Raw genomic sequence first — 24039 nt, 5'->3', positions numbered from 1 at the left:
GAGACTGATAGTATTAAAGTGGTGCTGCCACCATTTGGTGAAAGGAGGAATTACAGTTTCAAGTTTTATGATTTATTTATTCTGTTTGACAGTGCAGGCGGGCCATAAATAATACATTATAAGACCGAAGCTGCGGGCCGTATAAAATCTGACCGCGGGCCGTGATTGGCCCCCGGGCCGGACTTTGGACATGCATGCTCTAGGCAGTGCTGCCTGATGGCTTTCACACAACTTCTATAAATGCTGGAGCAGATGAACTTTCTTCTCACTGGCTGTGTTTCATTACAAATGTGTTCAAAACTTTGCAAATATTCCACTAAGGTTAGAAAAAGAACACAATTTCCAAAATCCAGTGTTTTCATTCAATAAAAAAAAACCAAACAATTAAAATTGCATGTGAGCAAGTTTGTTCATGAGACAAGTCATTAAAAAACATTCTGCGCCATCATTCTCCACCTGCTTCCTGTCTTCTTCTTCTTCTTTTTTTCCGCCAGTGGTAACATCCAGTTGGCGATCATGTGACTTCTAGCGCCAAAGCTTTTTGTCAAAAAACAAGAGTTTTTTTGGAAACTGGTATGTTTCCATTGTGGAATGTTGTGCATTTAGAGAATGGAAACAGAGCTACTATTGACAAAAACCTTGAGTGGAACTGTATTGTTGTGAAATGGAGGCACCAGGAACAAAAGCAAAGTTAAAGATGGAGGTTGAGTATTAAAGTAGAAGCCTTCCTCCAGCTCTGCTGGTGTGTAACAGCAGTGCATATATGCTGTATACTTAACATTCCAGCTCCTCAGTTCCCATTAGGAAAGCACTTTAACATGTTTCTAGGAGCACGGGCCACATTAAAATGCATTGCCTGCTGTTTCTGTCAAAGATATCCTCGTGGAGCTTAAATGCATTTGCAAAACCCAACATTTTAATACCTTCACTGCCACAGCAGATGAAGATTTCGTTGATGGCAGTGAAATTGTGACATGACTGAAACAAGAGCCACGTTTCATTCTTATTCAGGGACCACCAGCAGCCTATCAGAGATCACACCCGAGGCGGGCATCAATCATGGGGAGCCTGGGCTGCTTTTTCTTCTGTTCAAGCACTGCTACAGCAAAGAAGAAAAGCTTTGACAAGGATCCATTATTCAGCAGCTCATCTCCTGTCAATTCACACGTCACCTGTCAGCCCTTCAGGAGGCTATCTACCCAAAGGTCACAGTTGGTCATCAGTCACATCGCTGACATTAGAAATCAATTGGCTCTGGGCTCTGTCTTCATGTTTCACACCGTGCTATTAGATGGTGATTATGTGATAATGAGAATTGGTGCATTCATGTTATCTTAGAATATTTCAGCATTTATGTCAAATGTCTTTTTAATGAAAAAAAAAAAACAGGAGACAGAGGTACGCAGCTGATTGCAACTTCACTTCTTTCACATTGTTTTACTAGATGACTAAAAGTCATGTTATGGTAAATGAAGCTAATCATTTAGAGCAGTGTTACTCAGAGCGTGGTCCCCAGACTGTTGGTTGTCTGCGGGCGCCCCTATAAACAACAAATAAATGGCTATTTGCTGTGATGTGAGCTCAACGTGTGACACATACAAGTAGCTTAACAAAAGGATTGTTTCTGATAATAATAATTGATAAGTAGGTTAAGAAAAGCTGAAGATGCCGGTGGAAAGAAAACAATGCCAGGATGACTTCAATGATTAAAGCAGTCCATGTCTGCAGGAATATTTTCCACTTTCTCAGGGTGAGTTGCAGAACTTTTGTTTTTACTTTACATGGCATGACATGACACCGGCACATAGATGGAGGTCTGCCCGGCGTTTGGCTGAACTGCTGCAGCTGTGCTGAATTCTATGAGACACTGACAGGGAGGCGACCACCGCTGCGCCCCATGCTGACTAACTGCATATGTACAGCCCATAATAAAATAATTACTTACATCGGGGTAAAAGAAAACAAAGATTATAATCCACATTTTTAGAATGTGTAAACAACTCAAATAGCTCCAAAAACATTTGTTCATGGGATTGTCTGGGTCAGTCATACACAAACATCAGAAGACGACAATAAGTGTGCTAAGAGACTAATATTTTCATTTCATATTGCATATTAAGTATATTAAGGTAGTTTCGCTGCAGAAGAATTTCAAGTAAAAAAAAGAAAACAGCAGTAAGTGCGCAACGAAACTTATATTTTCATTTCAGGTCATATATTATGATGTGGTTATATTGCAGAAGCAATTTCAAGTTAGGTGTTCATGAGTGTTAAATGCCTTAATTGGTTCTCCACCTGAAAAACCTAGAGAAACACTGATTCAGAGCAGCCTGAACATATGAAAACTTTACACCTCTCGGTAGAAATGGAAAGTTTTTGTGCGTATGATGAATTATATGAACTTTTTCTTTGTGCTGCTCTTACTCTTCACCTGTTAATCATGTCTCATTCAACCCACCTGTGTCCTGCCTACTTAACTCCCTGCCTTCAGCTGCTCTCTCTACCACTGAAGGACCACTAGGTCTCTTCTCCCCAGTCATTAGAAGTCTTTGTGTGAGCAGCATTCCTTCTATGCCCTCCTTGCCTGCCAGTGCCTGATCTTGTTTCTGGACTACTCAGTGCACCTGAGTATAAGCTGTGCCCACTAACTTTCAAAAAGAAAAAAAAAAAAAAAAATTACATTTAGACCACACTTATCTATAAGCTGCAGGTGTCCATGTTTTGTGGTACCTTGAGGGTTTTCTTTGAGTGTTTTATAAATATTGGACTCATTTCTTCCTTTATTGCTCAAAATTATGGATTTTTTTTTCTCTCCATAAATGAAATGTGACACTGCGGTGAAGCTGTCTCACAAACACGCTGTTAAACAGTCAAATCTCATTGAAACATTTGTCAACAAGAGTAGAATGGAAGCGAATGTCACTTCACCTTCTCCTCTGGAAGTCACGAGCTGCGTTTCCTTTTATTTAAAAATAAATTTGCTCAATGAAAATGACAATTTAAAAAACCCCCAAAAACTAACTTATATTTTTGATTAAAAAATTTTGTGCTAGGATCAGGTGGGGTTTTTTGGCCATATTGAAGTTTTCACAAAACTGCAATGGAAACACCTTTGTTTCGTATCACGAGTCACATAATCAACAACTGGACTTTACTACTGGTGGAAAAGACAAAGAAGAAGACTGGAAGTGGTTGGAGGATGATGGATTAATATTTGTAGATCATTTCTAGATATGAACTATGCGATGCTGTGAGAGTTTTGGTGCATCCAGCTGCACATTGTCCACAATAAAACCAAACTGCAAACCAGAAAGAAGATCACTTCCTGTCACCCGTCTGTTGATCATGTGACTCGTGTGATGCGCAAACGCGTTTCCACTGCAGTTTTGAAAACAATACATTCATTCTGATGTATCAACCTAGTTCAAAATCTTTTTATGGAAAAAGAGAGTTTTATTCAAAATTGGAGTTTCCATTGACCTTTTCTTTTTTCTTTTCACAATTCCAATGTGTTTTATGGCTAACTGAAACGCAGATGCTGATGGCAGGATGTTCTCAGGCTTGCACCTCCTCCCTTTTTCCTCCAAATGTAATGATGGTCATAATGACTCTGCACTTCACATTTAGGTCTATCAGACCTCAGAATGTGTCTCTAAAAATCAAAGCTTTTGTCTTTTTATTACATTTGCAAAATAAAGTCTGGCTTTTTATGTACCTCTTCCTTTCTCAGTTTGATACAAAACGTGTTCCATTATTGACTGTGACACTCTTATCAGCTACAGCTAGTATCTTCACAGTATTTTTATTATAAATCTTTACTGGAAATTACCCTACAAACATTGAAATCTGTCATAGCAGACAGACTTATGCACCTTTACTCGTGTTGACTGTGTCTGCAGACAGACTGCTTTTAAAGCCATTGGTCTCAGCAAAGCGAGCTGTTTGTGTCTGCAGGATTGAGAACGCTCAGAAAGGCCATAGAGACAAGGAGCAGCAGACAAGGAAAATCACAAGGGAGTTAAAGGAAATGACATGGGAAGGGTTCTGAGTGTGCCTGCACAGGGAAACTCAGGGGAAGCAAGGTGCAGACAAAGAAATATACTTTTACCAAAAAAAAAAAGAAAAGTGCTGCAGCACAAAAGGTGAGCAGAAGGTTGGTATTCGAATGGCTTTTGTGATAAGTTGACATTTAGAAAAATCTCTGCTCCATCATTTTTTTTAAAGGAAAAGGTCTTATCTGGATCCTGAGGAGGCAAAGAGGTATTCTTGCAGCTTAAGATTTGAAATTGTGAGATAAAATGGAGTGATATATAAGTTTGATCATTTGTAATGTCTAAAAAGAAAATGCAGCCTCTCAGAGAACAAGCTTATTGATTGAATGAACTATGGAATGTCATTTCTTTGAATAGGTCATAAATGTACATAGATTATCATGATGATCAGTTGCAAGAGGACGTTGTGAGGCCAACTTTAACGAGACACTTCTCTGATCTGGGCTAAACGTTGATGCGGAGAAACACAAAATAGATTGTTACTTTTTTTTCTACAACCACCCCCGCCTCCCCAAACTCCCCTCAGCTTGTGGACAGTATGAGTCCTCTTGTAGTCATGTAGTGACGAAGCATGTGCAGTGTGAGAAGTAGGCTCTCAGCTGTTCATCCTGTGGTAGGCATCTCTCCTCCCATTCCGGTCTTAGGTGAACCTCAATACTTCCCCAGACCTCCCTTCCCTTTTGGCTGCCATTACCCAAACTAAGCTCATTTGTCCTCCCCAATAGACCCATGATCTGCCCTTTGTTCAGGGCCCAACCTCCCATTCACTTCCCCCCAGGAGAGCAGACAAAGGCAGAAAAGACACAGGCCTGAACCCTTTTGCCCAGACAGTCTTTGGTAAAGCGACCATAAAGAGATGCGGGACCTGAATGGATGGATAGGGAGCTTTCTTGCTTTGACTACAGCCTCTGTCTGTGAAGATGTCCGTCCCCGTCTACACCAGCACTGGAGGAAGCGGAGTACATGTGGAAGCACTTAAATAAAGACAACACGGTGAAAACAACATCATGTAAATTGGACAATCTATGGTGAAAACAATCCCCTGGCCCTTTGCCAGTTCTATGCTTTAGAAACTGTGACACAACTTATTAATTAGGGTTTTTGTAATAAGTTAAAGGGGCAGTATTGTGTCAAATTGACATTGCTGAGCTTTACATCTTGTTAAAACTTTATCAAAGCTGTACCTGGAGTGTTGCCCTGATTCTTTCATGCAAGGTCGAGATATTCAGACATTAGAGAGATTGGGAGGTTCTAGGTCTTCTGGAATGGTCTGGGAGGAATGGCAGACTGCAAACATACAGAGACAGTGAGTGAACCAGGGTCCAACATGAGAATTGGACCAATCAAGTGGAAGCTAAAAAGAATACCACTAAAGGACACAACAACCTACCCTCCTAATATTAATAAATTAATAGAAAAAGGTGCTTAATAGGAGATTTTTTTTATTACTATTTTTACAGAATTTGATGAAATTCTGTAAATTCAGGTGAAGCTTAAACTATGGGACCTCAGGAGTTCTGGAAAGAACATATTTACAGACAAAGGTGTTTGTCTGTAAATGCGAAAGGTATAGTTAACTTGTACAATTTGAATTACTGCTCTGTGAATGTGTTGTTCTTGCAATAAACTGCATTTTGTGAGTTTGTATATCCCAGTTAACGATTAATTGATTACAACTTTAGTTGACAACAATTTCAATAATTGATTCATCGTGATTAATCCAATTAATTGTTTCAGTCATACACTGAAATGTGCTCATCCCTAATTTATCTGCCATCCTTTCTTACTTCAAAATTTTGCGCTTTGAAATAATAAATGGTGCTATGAATGTGCAGATGTGTTTATATTGCAAGATTGATTTTTAGTAATAACATTAATAATAATAACATGGCAGGCCAAATGTCAACTTTAAGCAGTCTCTTTTTTTTCATTGCAAGATTTGCCAAAAAGAATCATAGCATCCATGAGTGCTTTTTGGTAGAATGCTGCAGCTTCAACACTCTGTAATGTTTTGGAATCTGAATCCAATCATGTTTCAACCGTAATCCATATTACCACAGCTCAGACTTTAAAGGCTTGCAGAAAACTAGTCTGAACTCCTCAACATGTTAATCTACAAAGCAACACAGTCTGACATATACAGTAGCTGTGTATCTGACTCCACCTGTGTGATGTCGAATATGAAACGGGGGGTTCAGCTAAAAGGCAACGGGTGGGAGCTGCCATACTGTGCTATAGGGACTCTGCTGCAGGGCTTAAATTAGACGAGATTTGAAGCAAGTCTTCAGAGATGCGAGCTTTGAGAAGTATAAAAATATCATTGGGATAGGCAGATGCTGTCCCTGAGTAGAACGTGAAGTGTGAAAGATTATGAAAGGTTTCAAATCAGTGAAATCCACTGCATTAAGCAGAACCAGAACCTTTCATAACAGTGGGGAGCTGATACCATCCTGCTCACTGTGGGAGACCTGAAAACGGGCTTTTTTCATTTTGACTGCAATTTTCTTTTCATACCCAGGCAGAAATTTACATAATAATAACTTAATCAAACAAGACAAGAAGGAGTGAATGTTGCAAATCAATGACTTGATGCAATCTGCTGGGTTTTCTTAGATAAAAACTTTTAAAACTACTTTGAATAACTGAGATTACTGTAATGTTAACTCTGGTCATTCGGAATGTACGTATGATTGGACTGTAGGAATTCTTTGTAAAGAGCCTTACGACCACACTTGTTGTGAATTGACGCTATAGAAATAAACTGAATTGAAACAGATAATCTGGGGAAAGAGTGAATTCCTCCCAGTGCTCCCATTACCATCTACAGAAATGCACCACAATCAGTCTGAAACAACAAACCAGAGCCAGGAGGCGAGGCTTCGTGCTGTCAATCAAGCTCTAGCACGCATTGCTTAATGTGCTAATGGTGCGGAGAAACAACTTACTGTTTATCCACCATCATCAGTGGCCATGCTGACCAGCTTTAGGATTCATGGCAAGATCCGCTGGGATGAACCAGCTGTAGTGTAGCAAAGAGAAAAGGGGAGGGAGGGAGCAGGGTGTACACAAGGATGATTGACAGTGCTATGACTCGCCCTGCTGGCTCTGATTGGTTATTTCTGCAGTTCGATATTTTTTCACAAATTGTCTGTCTCATACTACACTGTCACGACTTAGTGACAGATTCAACAAACATGTAATAAACCTATTTTTCTGATAAGTTGCATACTGCAGCCTTCACAATACTGATCAAATATTATCCTAAGGACACGTAAAAGTCTTTCATACTCTTAGTCTGCTCAGGAGTTAGGAGAAACTACACAGAAGGGGATCATTTTAAGACAGTAGGCTTTTTAATCCATAAATGTCTGCAAACATTTTGTCTTAACCAAGACATCAGCAGTGTAACAAGAACTGTTTTCTCCCAGAAGCTTTATGCTTAAAACCAAAACATGCTGTCCTTCGAAGCCAAGGTTCTGATCGTTTAACAGACCTGCTTCTGGAGGGTGAAGAGGAATTTAATAGAGGAGCCATGTTGTGATGACTTCCTGAAGGCAGAGTGTCAGCAGGAGCTTTAAAAGAGACAGACACTCCATTTCTAGACTTTAATCAGGAAGCAAAAGATTTTTTAGGTCCTATTTGATCTATGCAGCATTTTTATAACAACTGAAGGTAACAGTTGTTAGAGGTTAACAGTGCTGAAAAATGGCACAATGTGCTTAGAAAACACATAATACTACAGTTTAAGAGAAATAGTCTTTCCATATGACTTGTCCAAATGACATGCTATGATGTTTATTTAGGTGATATATCTCTCCTTTAAAATCCTAATGCTGACAGAGAAGTAGCTGCAGTAGACCACACACAGGCACAGCCATTCAGCCTAACAAATGGGTAGTAAATGTTGCAAACATTGTGTCAGGGGTCTGTATCTGTGCTGTGGTCCATGACCTCTGACCCGATACCTACTCTTCACCTTCCATTGTACAGCTACAGTTGGCGTTGTGTTTCCTCTGCACATGACAGCTGCTTCACTTCAAGCTAGAGCAGCACATTCAGCACATTTACAAGAATGTCTCTGCTCCAAGATGACAGAGTGTAACAGACCTTTATCAAATGCAGACTGTCTTATGGCCCACATGTTACGTGACACGCGCACCTCGATTATTTATTTTTTATGCAATTATTTATATTTTGCCTGTTCTTGTACTAAATGATCCATTTCAACCCGCTGAGCTGACATCCTTCTATAAGCAAACGGAGGTCTCACAGAACACTGAGCCATTTCCTCCTGACTTCCTGAGAATTGAATAAAGAGGGATCAAATGGAAGAAAGTGATGTTAAACAGTGTATCAGCTTCTGGTCGCCACAAGAGATGATTTGAGCTAGCAGCAGCAGAGTTTGGAAAGTGGAACTGGCAGCTTGGCTGTTCCTGTCCAGTTTCACACAGTGTGGAGGTGAAAGACCCTCCACTGTGACGTGACCCCTGACCTTACCTACGGCTGACATGAGGAGATATTAACGACACATAAACCTGCCGGGACACCCAACTGAGCCCGGGTTGCTGGACTCGTCTTTCATTTCCTCTGCCCCCTAATCCCACTGCATCCCACTAACCAAATGTTCTGATCCAAATCCTGCAGTTTTCAGAGTAAACCAATACTTTTTCTTCTTTCAAGGTGATCAAAAAAAGATAATGACTATTTCATATTTGAAGGCAATTTAAAAAAAAAATCTCCATTTTGCTCCACTTTGATTCTTCTTCGGTAAAACAAAACCCCATCCATTCTCATCATCATGTTGTCAACACAGCAGCTCATCTGAAAAATGATGGCTGACAGTCAGAACAGTGAGCTGCTACACAAAGCTAAAACAGCCACAACGTAACTAGTACATGGAAAAGAGCAATTAGTGTCCCTCTTTATTTATTTAAAAGAAACTGTGTTATTTGGAGCAATTTATCCTATGAGGCAGACACAGAAAAACACTAAGGCTGATGATAAACTGATGGAAGTCAAACCAGAGTGGTGCCTGCAGAGCTGCTGAGCTCTATAACAGCACCTGCGTAATGCAGGCCAACTCTCTGATGCTTGAGATGGATTTTAGGTAACATTTTATTTGACAGGGTGACAAATAAAGTGACTGACACTTTATGGTCAGTCACTTAAAGGAGTCTTTATGAAAGTCTATGACTGTTGTCATCAAGTGTCATTCTGTAAATAATGACTCTTTAAACGTTGCATTAACATTCCATTAAAATTCCATTGAAAGTGCCAACTTTGTATTATTTTGTAAATAATGACACTTTAATGCAAAGTTCACACTTTTAATGGACTTTCAATGCAACTCTTGGAGCAACTTTGCATTAAAAGTGTCATTATTTACCGAATGACACTTCATGACAACAGTCATACACATTCATAAAGACTCCATGTTCATAACAGGACTCATGTTGTGTTTATGACAGTATCATGTCAGTCTTGTGCACACCCTGTCAAATATAGTTACCGGATTTTAAAAGTCAGGAGAGTTCCCATGTCGGTGCAGCAAAGTATTGAACATACTGTTTAAGCTGTCGTTACCTGCTTAGCTATTAGCATCTTACCAACAGAATAAACAATATAAATGAACTAGATAACTTCAAAAAATATAAGAATGGTATTAAGTATTAATTGTCTTTTAGTATTGATTTTGAATTAGAAATGTTGGCATTGTGATGACACTATTTTTTTTAATGATTTTACACATGCACATATGCAGTGTCTCAGCAATCCATTAATTCATTGAGTGTTGTTCTGCTTATAATGTGCACGGATTATTACATATAAATACTCTAAATGGATGAATAATTTCATCCATATGTATTATCCAGATATTGGCATTAACAACATATTTTGACTTGTTGGTTTCGGTTGGATTAACTGGGAAAGTGGAAACAGTGAGAGGACAGTTTCATCCGGGAACAAACTCCTGCTCCCATCGGTAATAATTATGGTAGGAAGGAATCCTGAAGGGATTCTGCATGTCTGCTGGCCTGCAGTAGACACATGGAGTGAAAGAAAAGTGAAGAAAAATGAGGCAGTTTTGGTGCAGAATAATCATTTTCTTTACCTTCTAATTAAAGAGCTTATTAATTCAGTCAAGAGTTTGTTATTTCCTCTGTGCCGGTTTTCAGCCACTCATCAAGCCGGATTACACCTGGGACTTCACTCCAAACACTGCTAATTGCTGAATTTCTCTCTGAATTAATGTAACATAAATTATAGCCATATACACATTAAAATGGCCACACTGGGTTCAATATGCATATATATATATTTTTTTTTAAATAAAATATGGTATTTTATCCAGACTGCTGCAGGAGGGAGCAGTTTTAATCTGGTCTAGGGTCAATTTATGAAGGTAAAGGCTTTTATACCCATTTAATATTTTCACATTTTGTCTCATTACTGCACTGGGATTCTATGTGATATACTAACAGAGTACAGCATACCTGCAACCTAAATAAATGACTGAGGTAAACAGGTATGCGACTCTTATGTGAATGGATCAGAAGGATAGCACATAAACAAATCAGTTTCTAAATAAGGTCATTTAATAACACGCTTTCCTGTCACATATCTGTAAAATAGAAACTCACTTCCACTTATAGAGGATGTAGGTCTGCTGTCTGAAAGCTCTGTGCATGACTGCCAACTGGACACAGAAATTAGTCATTTTCCTAGTTTTTCTTTCCTCTTTTTTTGTTTTACATTAAAAGACCTTATTAATGAAAGAGTAATTTTTCTTTCTAAAAATAAAGAAGAAGAGGATGAAGGGGTTAACCCTTTCACAACATTTTTACCAGTGTTGCTCTGAGAAGTACCTCCTACAACGAGCTGAGCAGATGTGTGGTTCCACCAAGTGTCTTGATGGTTCTAGATGAAGCCCAAAAAAACCTACTTTGACATTCTGTTGTATGTTAGTGCAAAATTATTAGTTATAGTGGAATATTAAAGTCACGTTGCTCAAATAAACTTCCGCAACCATAAAGCCGGACACCTGAGGTGTGCAGGAGTCAAAGGAGTGGAACAGACTTAACAAAATGTTGCAGCATTCCATTAGTTTCTGCTGGAGATGTTTGTCCTGCTGGGTTTTTAGATTTGACGGATCTCTGGCTTGTTTTTTTTCCATGAACCTTTTTGATACGATGCCTCGCAGTGAAGGCAATTTATTTCACAAACATAAGGCAGATAGCGCTACAAGCAGCTTGAGAAAAGCAATACCCAAACACTCTGTTTCATGACAGCTATAGTAGGCCCATCTATTCTCTGGATTATGAATTATGGATCACTGTTAATAGCCTTTTTCTCCCTTGTTTAACCTTTTGTGGCTGCTGCTTCTTGGACTCCCTTACTCTCTTCCTATCACCAACATCACACTCCTGATCACATTTTTACTGTCTCGTTATTAAATTACATGATGCAGAGGCTTCGGTGGCTCAGACAGAAGAAGGCAGGTTAAGTCTCTGGCCGAGTGACCCTCTCTGAGGACTTAACCCACCGTCCCACCTTGCTGCTGCATAATGGATGAAGGACAGGCATTGGTAGGGAGGAGTGGAAGCAGGCCCTTATTACCTTGTGATTCATTTTTAATGAGGTAAACAGGTCTTTCCAGGTCACCTGAACACTCAGAAACACACACCCATGGCGGATGGTGTGTCTTCCCCGTCGCCTACCTCAGTGCTGCCCATTTTGACATCCACCATGGCTGCAGGGCCTGCATAGCATAATTAGGCCTCACTGTCATTGACAGAACTTGTCTCACTTCCCACTGAGTCCTCTTCTGTTCTTCAAGTCAGATGGCACCAATTATACAGTGGAAAGAAGACCTTATTAGAAGTGCTCCAGGCAGCCTTTGCCTTACTTTTCCTTTTAGGTTGAACTTCCCAGAGGTGAGGTGCACACCACGACTACCAGCGCTACAAATACATCACTAGATATTTTCATATAGTTGATCTTATTGCACTTTGCAGCTCATATATTGAATTGTAAATGTTTTATAGAACTACTATTTAAAGGGGCAGTATTATGTGGTTCCCAGGTACATAGTGCTATTTTATAGCACAATTAAGTAACCATGTTACCTTCAGTTGTTATAAAAATACTGCATGTATCAAATATGACTTAAAGGAAACTTCACTTTGAAATTGCGTCTTTGTCTCCTTAAGAAATTCCTGCTCTTTCTGAAACTCAACCTTCAGAAAGTCATCACAACATGGCTCCTCTTTTTTTTACCCTTTAACAATGTTCATAGTATCTCCTACAATGAGTTTAGCAGATGTGCAGTTCAACAAGGTGTTTGCTAATTACAGCTGTCTAGTCTGAAGGAGCTGAGTGAACATAGAACATCATTTAGCAAACAGAAATGAGCGACGTTTTTATCCTGCTGAGCCTTTGACCTGCCTGCTGTGGAACATGTTGGATCTAGAAATGTTTGTAATCTTTTGGAAATCTCAGGATTAATATCAGCATCTACAACATCTTCTGCAGGGAATACATGCAGAACCTGCTGTCCACAGACTGTAAAGCTAACCATGCTAATTGTTGATAGGCAGTTTGAAACATTAACTTCAGATGACTTTGTTATAAAATAGTAAAACCATGTTTATTAGAGTTTGATCACACATGAAGTGCTGTTCATCCTATGCCTGAAAGGAATAGTTTTGAATATCTGAAGTCATTCTATATTTTGCTATTATCATTAACGGTTCCTGTAATAGAAAGATCTCACAGCTCATCCCTGGTGCAATCCTAACCATTTCAGATAAATCATTTTAGCTGATTTTTGCTAATTAAAACAACTCAAACAGAAAGCTCTAGACTTGTGGTGTAAAATGCAATATTAGCAGGTATTAAACATCTACAGTGTCACAACAGATTGCTGTACCCTCAGAATAAATTCTGTTACAAATTCTGCTGAAATGATAGTGGTAGAGAGTAAAACAATCAGTCCCCCTGATAATATTGAAATCGTGAAACAGCTCAGTAATATGATGCTGGTGCAGAACCGAAACCCTGTTGTAAAATCCCAGTTTAGCTAACTTGGCAGACGTGGAGAGAGAGAGAGACTGTCAGTCAGTCAAGTTTATTTGCACATTTCAGTACAAACATTTCATTTTGTATAGTGGGAGTGGTTTCAGCTGGGAGGGCGTAATCAGGAATGACTGCATTAAAGAAGGAGGAAGACTCATGAGTCATGTTGCCTTCAGGAACGAAGGTACTGCGAGAATTGTGGCTAGATGCAAAAACTGAAAAAAAGATGGTTGTGCTTTTTAAGTTTTAGACAGTTTTCAATTTCAAGTTTTAGTTTTTTGATCACAATGTTATTTTGACAAAACATTTGGCCCTAATTTAGTTCCGTATTAAACTAGCTAATGAGCTAGCTGCGTGACTAACTGTTCTCAGGATTTATTTCCTTTTCCACAAACTTACAGTGACTTTAGATAAATGAACTATTACTGACAATACCTTCACCTAAACTTATTTTAAAAAATTCAAACCGTTCCTTTGAAGAGAAATTTGACTCAGCTAAAACTGACATTATTGGGTCAAAACTGTACAGAAGCCAGAGATCAGAATTTGGCGGGAAATCTCAGATGAGTGAATCTCAGGTATTCAGTTATGCTTCACCTAGTTTGTAACACACACATGCACATATATGGAGTTGCTGTCTTTTTTAGTTTTGCTTTTTGTTCTGTTTGCCATGTTATTGCAGCATTCGTCCCCCCCCCATATGCCAAATGACAGCTGATAAAACTGAACATTGTTGTGCTCTAATGGAAAGAAAATGGGCTCCCTCAAGCAGGCGCCTCGTACCGGAGTGGCAGAAATTGGATGACAGGCGAGAATGCATGTATGAGGCGTCATCTGGGAAATCAAACCTGCTCAGCTCACTTGCTCTGAAAGTCGGCGTACAGGTACACCTTCGCAAACAGGGAGGTGGAGAACTCCCACAGCAATTCTCCGTGAAGCCTGCCGGGGCTGTGAAGAAGAGGAGAGAAGAAAAAAAGAGAGAGAGAGAGAGTGTGAGAGAGCGACAGGAAGGTGAGAACAGGAACAGATGGAGAGACGTGGAGATTCTACATTTCCAGTCATTTAAAACAGGTGCTATACATAGCCAAGCTTCCAGCCCATCATTTCATCTAAATGATATCATTACAGCTGAGAGTCATTAAAAAAAAAGATCCTTTTTCTCCAGACTATATAGATTTCCACAATCTCCCCAGGGAGCGAGGATAAAAATGAATTTAAGGCCCCCGAAGACACAGAATTTGCTTTTTTATCACCACATATCCTGGATGCACATGTGCCGCTGGGCTGCATACAGGATTAGTTTGGATCTTTTATTTTTCTGCCTGACTGGCTACCGGCTCTCTCACCGCGCCGCCGACGACCGTTTCCCCCGCTGAGAAAAGCTCTGCGTTCAGCCGGGGAAAAAAACAAACTCTTGAGCACACGCTCCCCCTGCTGATGTTCAGTATGGATCTTCAGTCATATCCCTCCACTCTTCATCAACATGTGGAGCATTTGATATTGGAACAGCAGATTTCCCTAAAGGCTGCCTTACATCAGTTAGAAAGAGATATATTTATTAGCTTCAAAAGAACGTCTTCCTCTGAATCTACATGAAGAATTTTACTGAGCAGATGCTGAATGATACATCAAGCAGAAAAGAAAAAAAAACAAAAAACCCTTACCTTCAACTTATCGCCACCAGCGAGAGCTTGCATGGCGAGGTTGGGGTCAAACTCAGACTTAATGAGAGTCACCCTACGCACTGGAAGGAGCTTTGAAGTGGCAGCTTCTACCCATCTCACAGAACAGAGGAGTGACGGATCAGATCCGCCTGACACCGACTCCTCCTGAGTTCTTTGTTCCTGTGTTTATTTCTGGTGGTTCTGCCCGGTTACACCGGATTCCGCCGCGCAGAATGCCCGGTAATTGCAGCCAGCACATGTTTGGTACCCCAAGCAAGGTCTAATCAAGAGGGGGTGGCGGACAGGACTGTTTGATCCAGGCTGTCGGCTTTCCACGGTGGTCGGTGCCTGAGCAGTTAAACAGATGAGTCACTTAAATCAAACTTTGCTTTTTCGTCTAAATAACCATTACAGTCATCTATAAGTTTTGATGGACTCTTAACAGATGGCTCGGGGCAATAAATGCTGGTGAATGGAATGGAAGGAGGCAGTAGCTGTGTTTCCACTAAAAATGTGGGCAAATCTTGGTCTGTGGTTTGCTCATGTCCAAAAACACACAATTACGCAATTGCGGTGTTTCCGTGAAATAATTAAATAAAATTAAAATCACATGTGAATAAGCTTGTTGATGTGATTGGTCATTAAAAATATTTCAGTCATGGCGCTAGCGCTCATCATCTGTCATTCATCAGAGGAGACGTCGGCGTTGGAGCAACAAGCCCCGCCTACTTGTCTACTTATGCGCCGTTTTTTTTGGAAATTGAAGTGTGTGATTTTACAGCAGAGTTGTGGATTCAACATGTTGGAATAACACACAAGTCTTTATAAACTGTGTGATTCTGTGAGAGCTCTGGTGGAGCCAGCTGCTGAAAAACAAACAAAAATAAACCATCATCCTCCTGCTACTTCCTGTCGTATTCTTTGTCGTTTCCGCCAGTAGTAATATCTGGTTGTTGATCACGTGACTCGTGATGGAAAAAAATGTTGCCATTAGAGTTTTGAGAAATATATCTATTTCAAAATGGCTGAAAACCACCTCATAAGTTCTTTTCAAAATAATGTGAGTTTTTTTCTAAATTGACATGTTTCCTTTAAGCAAATGTATTTTCATAATTTCAATTTCATGCTTAGTGTAAACGAATGAATTAGCACCAGGGTTTCTGCTTTCTGCTACACTAAAGCTCCTCCCCCACAGTGGAACCTGCTGTGAATGTTAATGCTAGTTAGCACAGCCACCGATTATGGTGGATAAACAGTTTTCCTGTAACATCTCTGTCATTACCACAGCTGCAACAAACTGTCAGTTTTGAGCTTGAACACGCTGAAGACGGGAGCATGTGAGCAGCACGTACGCAAGGATGTTTGACAGCAGCAACACCTTACTCTTGGCTCTTATTTGTTGTTTCCAAAACAGTGGTGTATTTCTGCAGATGTCAGTAGGACCACCGGAAGAGAAGAGCTCGTTTTTTTGCACAGAAAATCTATCTCATTTTGTCGGGACATAGTTAGTTTGACAATAAGTAAAAAATGTTGCAAAAGTTATGTACTGCAGCTCTTAACACCCTCTGGTGCGTGATCCTGGACAGACTCATAACCGTTGCTGACTATTTAACCTGGCAAACTAACACAAAGGGTTATGCATACAGTGTTTGTGTCAGGGATTGTTTTCCATATTGTCTTTTGTTTTGAAAAAATATTTGAAGTTGTTTTGCATTTTAGTTAGTGTCAACTCCTGGCTTTACCTTCCAGTCACGTTCACTTTAAGTTTTACAGGTGTTGCTCTGACTACCAAACACTTTTCACCCACCAAGTTCATCTGAAACATTCAGGCTCATGGGTTCTTATTTTAAGGGTTTTTGTTTTAATCTACTTTTACAAATGTCCATTTAACTATACATTTATGTGTCTCTTATATTTATGGTAGCTATTGATGTCGGGTTTTTTTTCACTTTTGTCCTTTTCAAGTACCTTCCAGAACTATTCATACCGGCCAGTTCATCTCTGTGTGATTTCCAGCTGTTCTGGTTCTGCTCTCAGTTGTTTGTCAGTTGTTTGCAGCACCATAAAGACCCAGAAACACAGAAAGCTCAGGGAGGATGCTTAGGTTGTAAAATGATGGCTTTGAAAAATTTCACTGAGAAACTGTCTGCTTTCAACGCAGACAAGCTACTGACAAGCTCTGCAAAGAAAGCATCATTCAAGGAAGCAGCCCAGAGTCCAACGTTAACTCTAGGATGAACCCTTAGCTAAGGTGAGATATTCTGTAGACTGTAGAACAGCTGGTGGCCTTTAGTATTCCTCACTTTGTGCCATTACCCCTGATTCATGCTGAAGCCAGTTTTTTTTTTTTTTTTTACTTCCACTAGTGCTGTTGTTTACGGTTGCTGGGTTACACATTTGCTGTTGATTAAAGCTTTTCCCACTGCAGTTTCTTTTACCTGTAATAAACGACAACACACCAGAGGTGAATACACTGTAAGGGTGTTTTAAAAAGTGATGAGGACAACTCACGGACAGTGTGTCACCCGTCACTTCTGATGGACGCCCAGTCCATGAGATGACATGAAACTGTTGCCGGACGTTAGCCACAACAGCATTATTAATGACCTCATATTTTCCAAAGTCATTCGTGGCGAGGACCTGCGTGATTGCAAGAGCAGCGAGGCGTAAAATGAACTGAACAGTAACAAAATTGATGAAGTAATGCTCAACAAACAAGGCAACTTTACTTGTCTTAAAGCAGCCGCAGACCAAGCCAAAGCATATCACCCAAGCTAAACGGTTAGCATGGCTCATGCTAAGGGAGAAAGGGGTGAAGGAGATAGTCAGTGTTCTATCATTTTAAGGTGTCTACTTGAATTTAGGATATTTGGAGATATGCCATTTATAGAATTATTTTTCAAATGCCTAACACGCATAAAAAATCACATTCTGGGTTTTATCAATTTTGCTATCAGTCCAGAATAATCTAGTCAAGGTTTGACATGTCTAGTGGTTGAAGTTTTTAAACTAGAGCAGCTTAAAAAAGCTCAAAGCAGTAAAACGTTAGACGGACTCGCCAACTTCAGCTTCGTCACTTCGGTGAAACGCTCTTAAAGAACGTTTTTGTCATGAAGCGGTGCGGTGAGGCAGACGCAGCGGACCCAGGTAAGATGAATAATGAAATTTAATGAAGGAAAGCACAGTCCAAACAACTGGCAGCACACACATGGACGAATTGACAAAACATTGACAAGGACCCGACGAGGAACAAGGAACACAGGTGGATTTAAATACACAGCGGGTAATCACAGAACGAGACACACCTGGGATCAATCAAGGGGAGGTACAGGACAACGAAGAGACTCAAGGACAGAAAACTCGAAATTAACACACAAAAACACAGATCCTGACAGTTTTCCGCTGATCATGGTTAACAATAACACTAACTGCCATGGTTTTTGGCATGTAAATATAACAGTAGCAGCTTTCTAAAGGTTGTATGGACAGATGGACATTTGACGCTTTTTAGATGTTTTACTACAAAAATCAAACTAGTCAGAGCACATCGTCAGAACACTGGTCATAGTCCAGATAGAGCTCTGGGTCGGTGGGCTTTTCATCAGTAAATGAAAGGAGCAAACCTAAACTCTCTTCGTCGAGTATTTTGAGTTAAAGCTGCCAGCAATGTACGTTTTTGAAACATCTTCCAGCTCAGTCTGGGCTTTCTCCCCTTCACTTGGATTCCACTGATAAGATTTTCTACCGGGCCAATCAGCAAACAGAAGAAGTTGCAACAATGACGTCGATTTTCCGCGATGTTTTAGATTTGTAGTCTGCTTGTAGTTTTAGCAACAGCAGCAGAGGAAGTGGATGAGGTTGTTCAGTCGTCTGGCCACGCTTCCAAATATTAAATTAATATCAACATTTGCTTCGTTCGGATTGTCTCTTCACTCTTCACAGTGGAGAATGGTTACTTACAGTGCAGTGCATTGCTTCTTAGCACCAAACTGGTCATGTTAGCAAACAGGTAAAATTTTAAACTTTAACAGGATTCACCAATCAAGGAAGCAATCGTTGGTCAACAGCTGAGACCCTCTGGATGAAGCAAAGCGTAGAATAAGGCTGGTTTTTATGTTTCTCTGCTGAGCACATTGTCAATGGAAATAATTTACCTTGTTCTAAGAACGTGACCTACAGTAAGTATTAGTCTTATAAGTTTTATGTTGAAAAATTAATTAGAAAAGTATTTATCCTGCCTAATATCTGTTATTTTGTCATTATGTTGTGTGTTCTCATTTTAATCTTCATATTACTAGAATTTGCTCAAACGGTTATATTTTCGTTTGATAACATAAATGTAAAGTATTAAATGCGATGGTATGATCAATTGGTCAGTACTTGAATAATCCTTTTTCAGAAATACTTTTACGGTCACTCGCGTTATTTCATGGATGGATACTTTTTTACTTTTATCTGAGGAAAAATACATCAAAGTGGCACTACTCTCACTAGGATTTATCCAGAGGCCAACCCTGAGAGAAAACCTGCAGTTTCCTCTTCCATCAGGGCCGCGACATTATTTTCTCCAACTTTGTTGTGAATGCAACAGCAAACATTGCCCGACATTCGCTCACTGCCTCAGTGGAAAGTTTTTGCTCCGTCTGTTTTGTGAAGATGCTTGACTCTAGCGCCGTGCTCTGGTGCAGACAAGGTTTCTAAAACAAAACAAACAAAACAAAAACTGTAGCACCATTGCTTCCAGGTTGTTATGTTTAAATCTTGTACATCTTTTCAGTGTTGGGGGAATTGTTTGCTGGTGATCTGCCTCCTCATCAGTCTAACAAATGGAGGCCTTGTTCACTCCCTGCTTTCAAGTTCTTAAATGCTATGTTAATGTGGAGCCTGCATTCACTTATATCTTGCTTTCCATTGGCTTGCTCTCCGCAATTTGCTGCTAATGGTCCAACCACCACTGCACCCCCACCCACCCTCCACCCCACTCCCTCTGTCATCCCCTTCCCCCCATTTTCCTCTCCTACTTTCTCTCTCTCTCTCTTTGCTTCTCTCTTTCCAGCCTTGAGGCGTCCCGTTTCAACTCCTTCGCTTTCAGTCACAATGCTGTGGAGAGGTCTGAATGGGTGGGGTGGGGGTGGCAGAGGGGGCATTTAAGAGAGCAGTAGGTGGGAGTGGAGTCTGACTGCAGAGGGTCTTCTGTTTCAGAGAAAAGGGAGTTCTCTCATTCACTCTCTCTCTCTCCCTCTCTGTCTGTCTGTCTCTCTCTCCTCACTGGCTGCAGCACATCAGCCGGCTCTCTAGGTAGACGAGAGTAAACACTCATAGAGAACAGAGAAAAGATGACAGAGCTGTCAGCGCTCTGAGAGCCACGGAGCGGTGGGAACATTTTCTCTGACTGGCTGAGGAGGCTTTCTGCTTCCATTTTCCCCCGTCAGCTGAGAGGCTGTGAGCGTTTCCTGTGAGGTAAGTCACCTTCTCTACCTGCATGGAGCTGCTGGGAGCGAAGGGGCTGATGGGTTCACCTCACTGACACAGACCGCTCGCACTTTTTAAAAGCTCACAACTTTCACCACTTTTGTTTTTCTTGATTGTTTTAATCAGTCAATATGAATGCCTTCCATTGGAGAGATGCGACTATGTTAAAACATGTGACAGGTGTTATAAGGAATGACTTATTTTAACAGTTTTACCGCTGAGGTATTCAAATATGTCAAACAGGAAAGTTGTAATAAATGAGTATTAAAAATAGGCCAAAAGTTTAGATGTTTGCTTGATTAACCTCTCTGATTTCTGTTTTTTCCCCCATAACATTTCTATCGTTTTAACATTTCTGAACACATTTCTCACACATCCTGATAATGATGTATGTGATGTTGGCTGTAGGGAAATAGTTTGGTCCTTGTATTAATGAGCCAGGACTTCAGACTCCCTTAATTACACTCTTTACTGCACTCACCTGGGAGTCATTTATTCCCTGTAGGAGAAAGTGTTTGCTCCTTTTTGCTTTATAAAACAAGTTGAGGAGCAGTTTATTATTATTATTACTATTATTATTATTATTATTATTGTTATTTTATGTGTTTCACCAGGTAAAACCTCATCGAGATCCAAATCTCATTTGCAACACAGGGCAGAAAATCCGCAACACAAAGCAACCTGGTTACACAAAAGTAAAACAAATTAAACCAAAGTGCTCAAAATAATTTCAATGAAATAAGATCTGACATCTTGAGTTCAGACTGGAGCTGATTCTATGCAGCAGAAGCTGTAACACAAACTTGAACGCTTGCCACTGTTTTCCTGCTTGAACACGTGAAAGCAGCTAAAGAAAAATGTTGCCCGAGTGTCTTGGGACCCGGCGGGCAGACCGTGACGTTCTGCTGGTTTACACTGGCTGTGTTAAGGCTGATGCTGGGTCGAGGTTCTGCCGGTGCCGCAGAGCAGAGACGGGCTACAGTCTGAACATGTGCACTTACCCGCGTAAGCAGCTCAAACATGAGTGCAGCTCGCCGCCGACTACAGGTCCAGCTGTAGAATTTACGGTAGCCGGCAGATGCCTGGGCTGGTGTAACCCGGGAGACAGAGACAGACAGCTGATCCGCATTAGAAGCTGCCGGTTTGGGTCCTCTCCCAGATCTCCATGCCTCGCACGCTGCCGGCTGCAAAGTTGCAGCCTCTCTAACACACACACACTCGGCGGCTCTCCCTGATCCCCAGGTTAGTGTCATGGTGGTCCCAGGAGGAAAGAGGAGCCGAGGCTGTGTGACAGATTAGGAAATAAAACTGGCATTCACTGATGGGGGTGTTGGTGGCAGATATGCCGTTTCTGGAGTCCTGCCAGTCGGGGTGTTTCTTCTCAGAACAAAAAGACGGTGGTCTGTGGACACAACTGACATGAGAACAGCATGAGAATGGTAAGCAACAAAACAAAGAAAGACCTGACAAGTCTGCCACCAGACACCGCAGTCCAACTGAAGATGTATATTTTTTTGATAGCGTGACATCTTTAGCTGATCCATTTCTGTTTCTACAGCCCACTTATCCAAAACACACCAACAAAATAGTGCCCTGTATTTCCCTCAGATCTCATAATGACTTCCTTCAAAACTTAACCATGCAAGTCAGAAAACCAGTAAAAATTCACCAGTTGGGAGCCCAGACAGCAGAGTACAGCCAGGACATTGACAATGACTTTCTTCTGCAGTTCTGTTCATGTGAGACAGTTCCCGACCGTAACGGTGTTCCAAACACACCCCAGCCACGCTGCATTCGGAAATCAGGTCATTAGAGCAAACTCCACATTTCCATCTCAGGATACCCAGCAGACACATTGCTGTTGAACAGATGGAGAAAAGATGAAGTGGGCTGAAAAATGGGAGATCTTACATCAACTTATTTGAACTTTACGTCATGTTATGACGTTACTCCCTCATCAGAAACATACCTGTAGTGTTGCCTTGATTCTTTCATAAATTTCTGATAAATCCTTTAATCTCCATGGCAACAAATCAGCTGTGCAAAATGCCTGGGTGGATGTAGCTCCGCCTTCGAGACGCAGCTCGTCGTCAGAGCTGCAGTTTCCATCACGTAACACGGCCGCTTCAAAAGCCCTTCAGGAAAGATGTCTAAATGTGGTTTTAAGGTGACTAGCAGTGGTTAAATTGACCAGCACTTTCAACATCTTTGTTGAGATAAACTTTTGCACCAACTATTAAAAAAAAGCAAAATGAAATGACCCTATCTTGTTCTTTCACATATTTGTGCTGTCAATGTTCATCTAAAATGATTGTGCTTTGGATTTATTTCACATGAAACTGTAAAGATTTTTTGCATAGATACTTTATTCAGATCAGCTCACGTGCATGGCTGTTGTGTTGGTGCTGAACATTGGTGTAGTCTGTGACTGAAGGAGAGAGAGGAAGACCATCAGGATCCCAGGGCAGCTCTTGTTAGACGGTGCCTGAATGTGACTTGCAGATGAACCAACCTTTAATTGTCTTTCTTGATTCTTTAATCAAGAACGACATCCAAAATGTCTCCAAGAAGACTTTGATGTTGGAAAACCAATTTTGATTATCACAAACATTTCAAACATGGTCTGAGGACCTCCATCTGAGAGCATGAGCTGATGTACCATGAGACTATTCATGGTACATCAGCTCATGCTTCACACATTAATGTTTCATGTTGGGTCGACTATGCATATAAGCAGCCTCTGACAGTCACACTCGGTATGGCGATGAGTGGGAAAAGCAGCCTTTGTTTGGACAGCTGTCAGCTCCCAGAGCTTCATGCCCTACAAAGCTCTCAGAGAGGGCGACTATCTCTGACCCCACTTAGCTCCTTCACTGGTGATCCAGAGCGTACTATAATCATGGGTATTCATGATGACCCATGTCGGCCAGGACTCGGAAGAAGGTTTTGTCTGGACTAAGTCAATGTCATCTTTAATTCAACCTTTGTTTGTCACCTCGTCTCCTGCTTTCTCATGTCATCTTGTTTTTCTCCTTTGATTTGTTCGATTAATGTCGTTGCTGGCTTTTCTGTGTAAAAACTTGAGTCATCGTAAATGTAAGATAAGGATAGTTCTTGAACTATTTTAACATGCATTGTTTTTGACCATCTGTGGTCCAAACGTTTTTTCAGAGGAGGGGATTGATTGTGACTTCTGACCAGCGCCGAGGTTGAAGATGTGCTCTGAAAGCTTTTGTTTCAAAAATGGCCTGATCAGGGCTGGGTTATGGATTTGACCCAGAATCCACAGATGTAGGTTTTCAACCCAAAAATCAAGACGGCCAAATAATCTGACATTAATGTTTTTGGAAAGCTGGATCACCAAGACTGAACCCTTTTTAAAGCATGAATGTTAAAAACTGTGCCACCATGCATCCTGAAATTCTTCAGCTATGAAAGTAAAAACAACAGCCTCATAATATCTACCAGCAGTTTCCTAAAAACTGAATTTAAAAATAAAAAGGATTGACATAAACATTCCCTGTCTAACTGATAGGATACTGTCAGGACTGCTGGATAAAAAAAACATTCAACATAATTGTATGACGTATTCTCAAAAGGGAAATTGATTATTTGTTTCTTTAAGATGATATTCACCATAATTTCAGTTTAATTTCACTAAAACATCAGTCAGATTTGGAGTTCCAACAAATATTTCTCATGTTTGGAAATGAAACAGTCGTGTGGGACATTTTTCTGTGTCCCATTGAGGACCAATTAAGTTTGTCATCAGTCCA

At 40.6% G+C, this 24039-nt stretch overlaps 1 protein-coding gene across 3 annotated transcripts in view; it reads left to right on the top strand.

The window, feature by feature from the left end:
* The first annotated feature begins 19938 nt into the window (after positions 1-19938).
* The window catches only part of tncb (tenascin Cb), a 69299-nt gene continuing 65198 nt past the window's right edge, over positions 19939-24039 (top strand). For 2 of the 3 annotated variants that reach the window (XM_028033072.1, XM_028033071.1), the window contains exon 1: positions 19939-20251. The gene's annotated coding sequence lies outside the window, so the exon portion shown is untranslated. The remainder of the gene's footprint in view (positions 20252-24039) is intronic. The other variant, XM_028033073.1, reaches the window with a different exon arrangement.

This window comes from Xiphophorus couchianus, chromosome 12 (assembly GCF_001444195.1).
Source record: "Xiphophorus couchianus chromosome 12, X_couchianus-1.0, whole genome shotgun sequence".
NCBI classification, from domain to species: domain Eukaryota; kingdom Metazoa; phylum Chordata; class Actinopteri; order Cyprinodontiformes; family Poeciliidae; genus Xiphophorus; species Xiphophorus couchianus.
The sequence above is the reverse complement of the archived record's forward strand: the minus strand, read 5'-3'. Positions and strand labels throughout refer to the sequence as shown.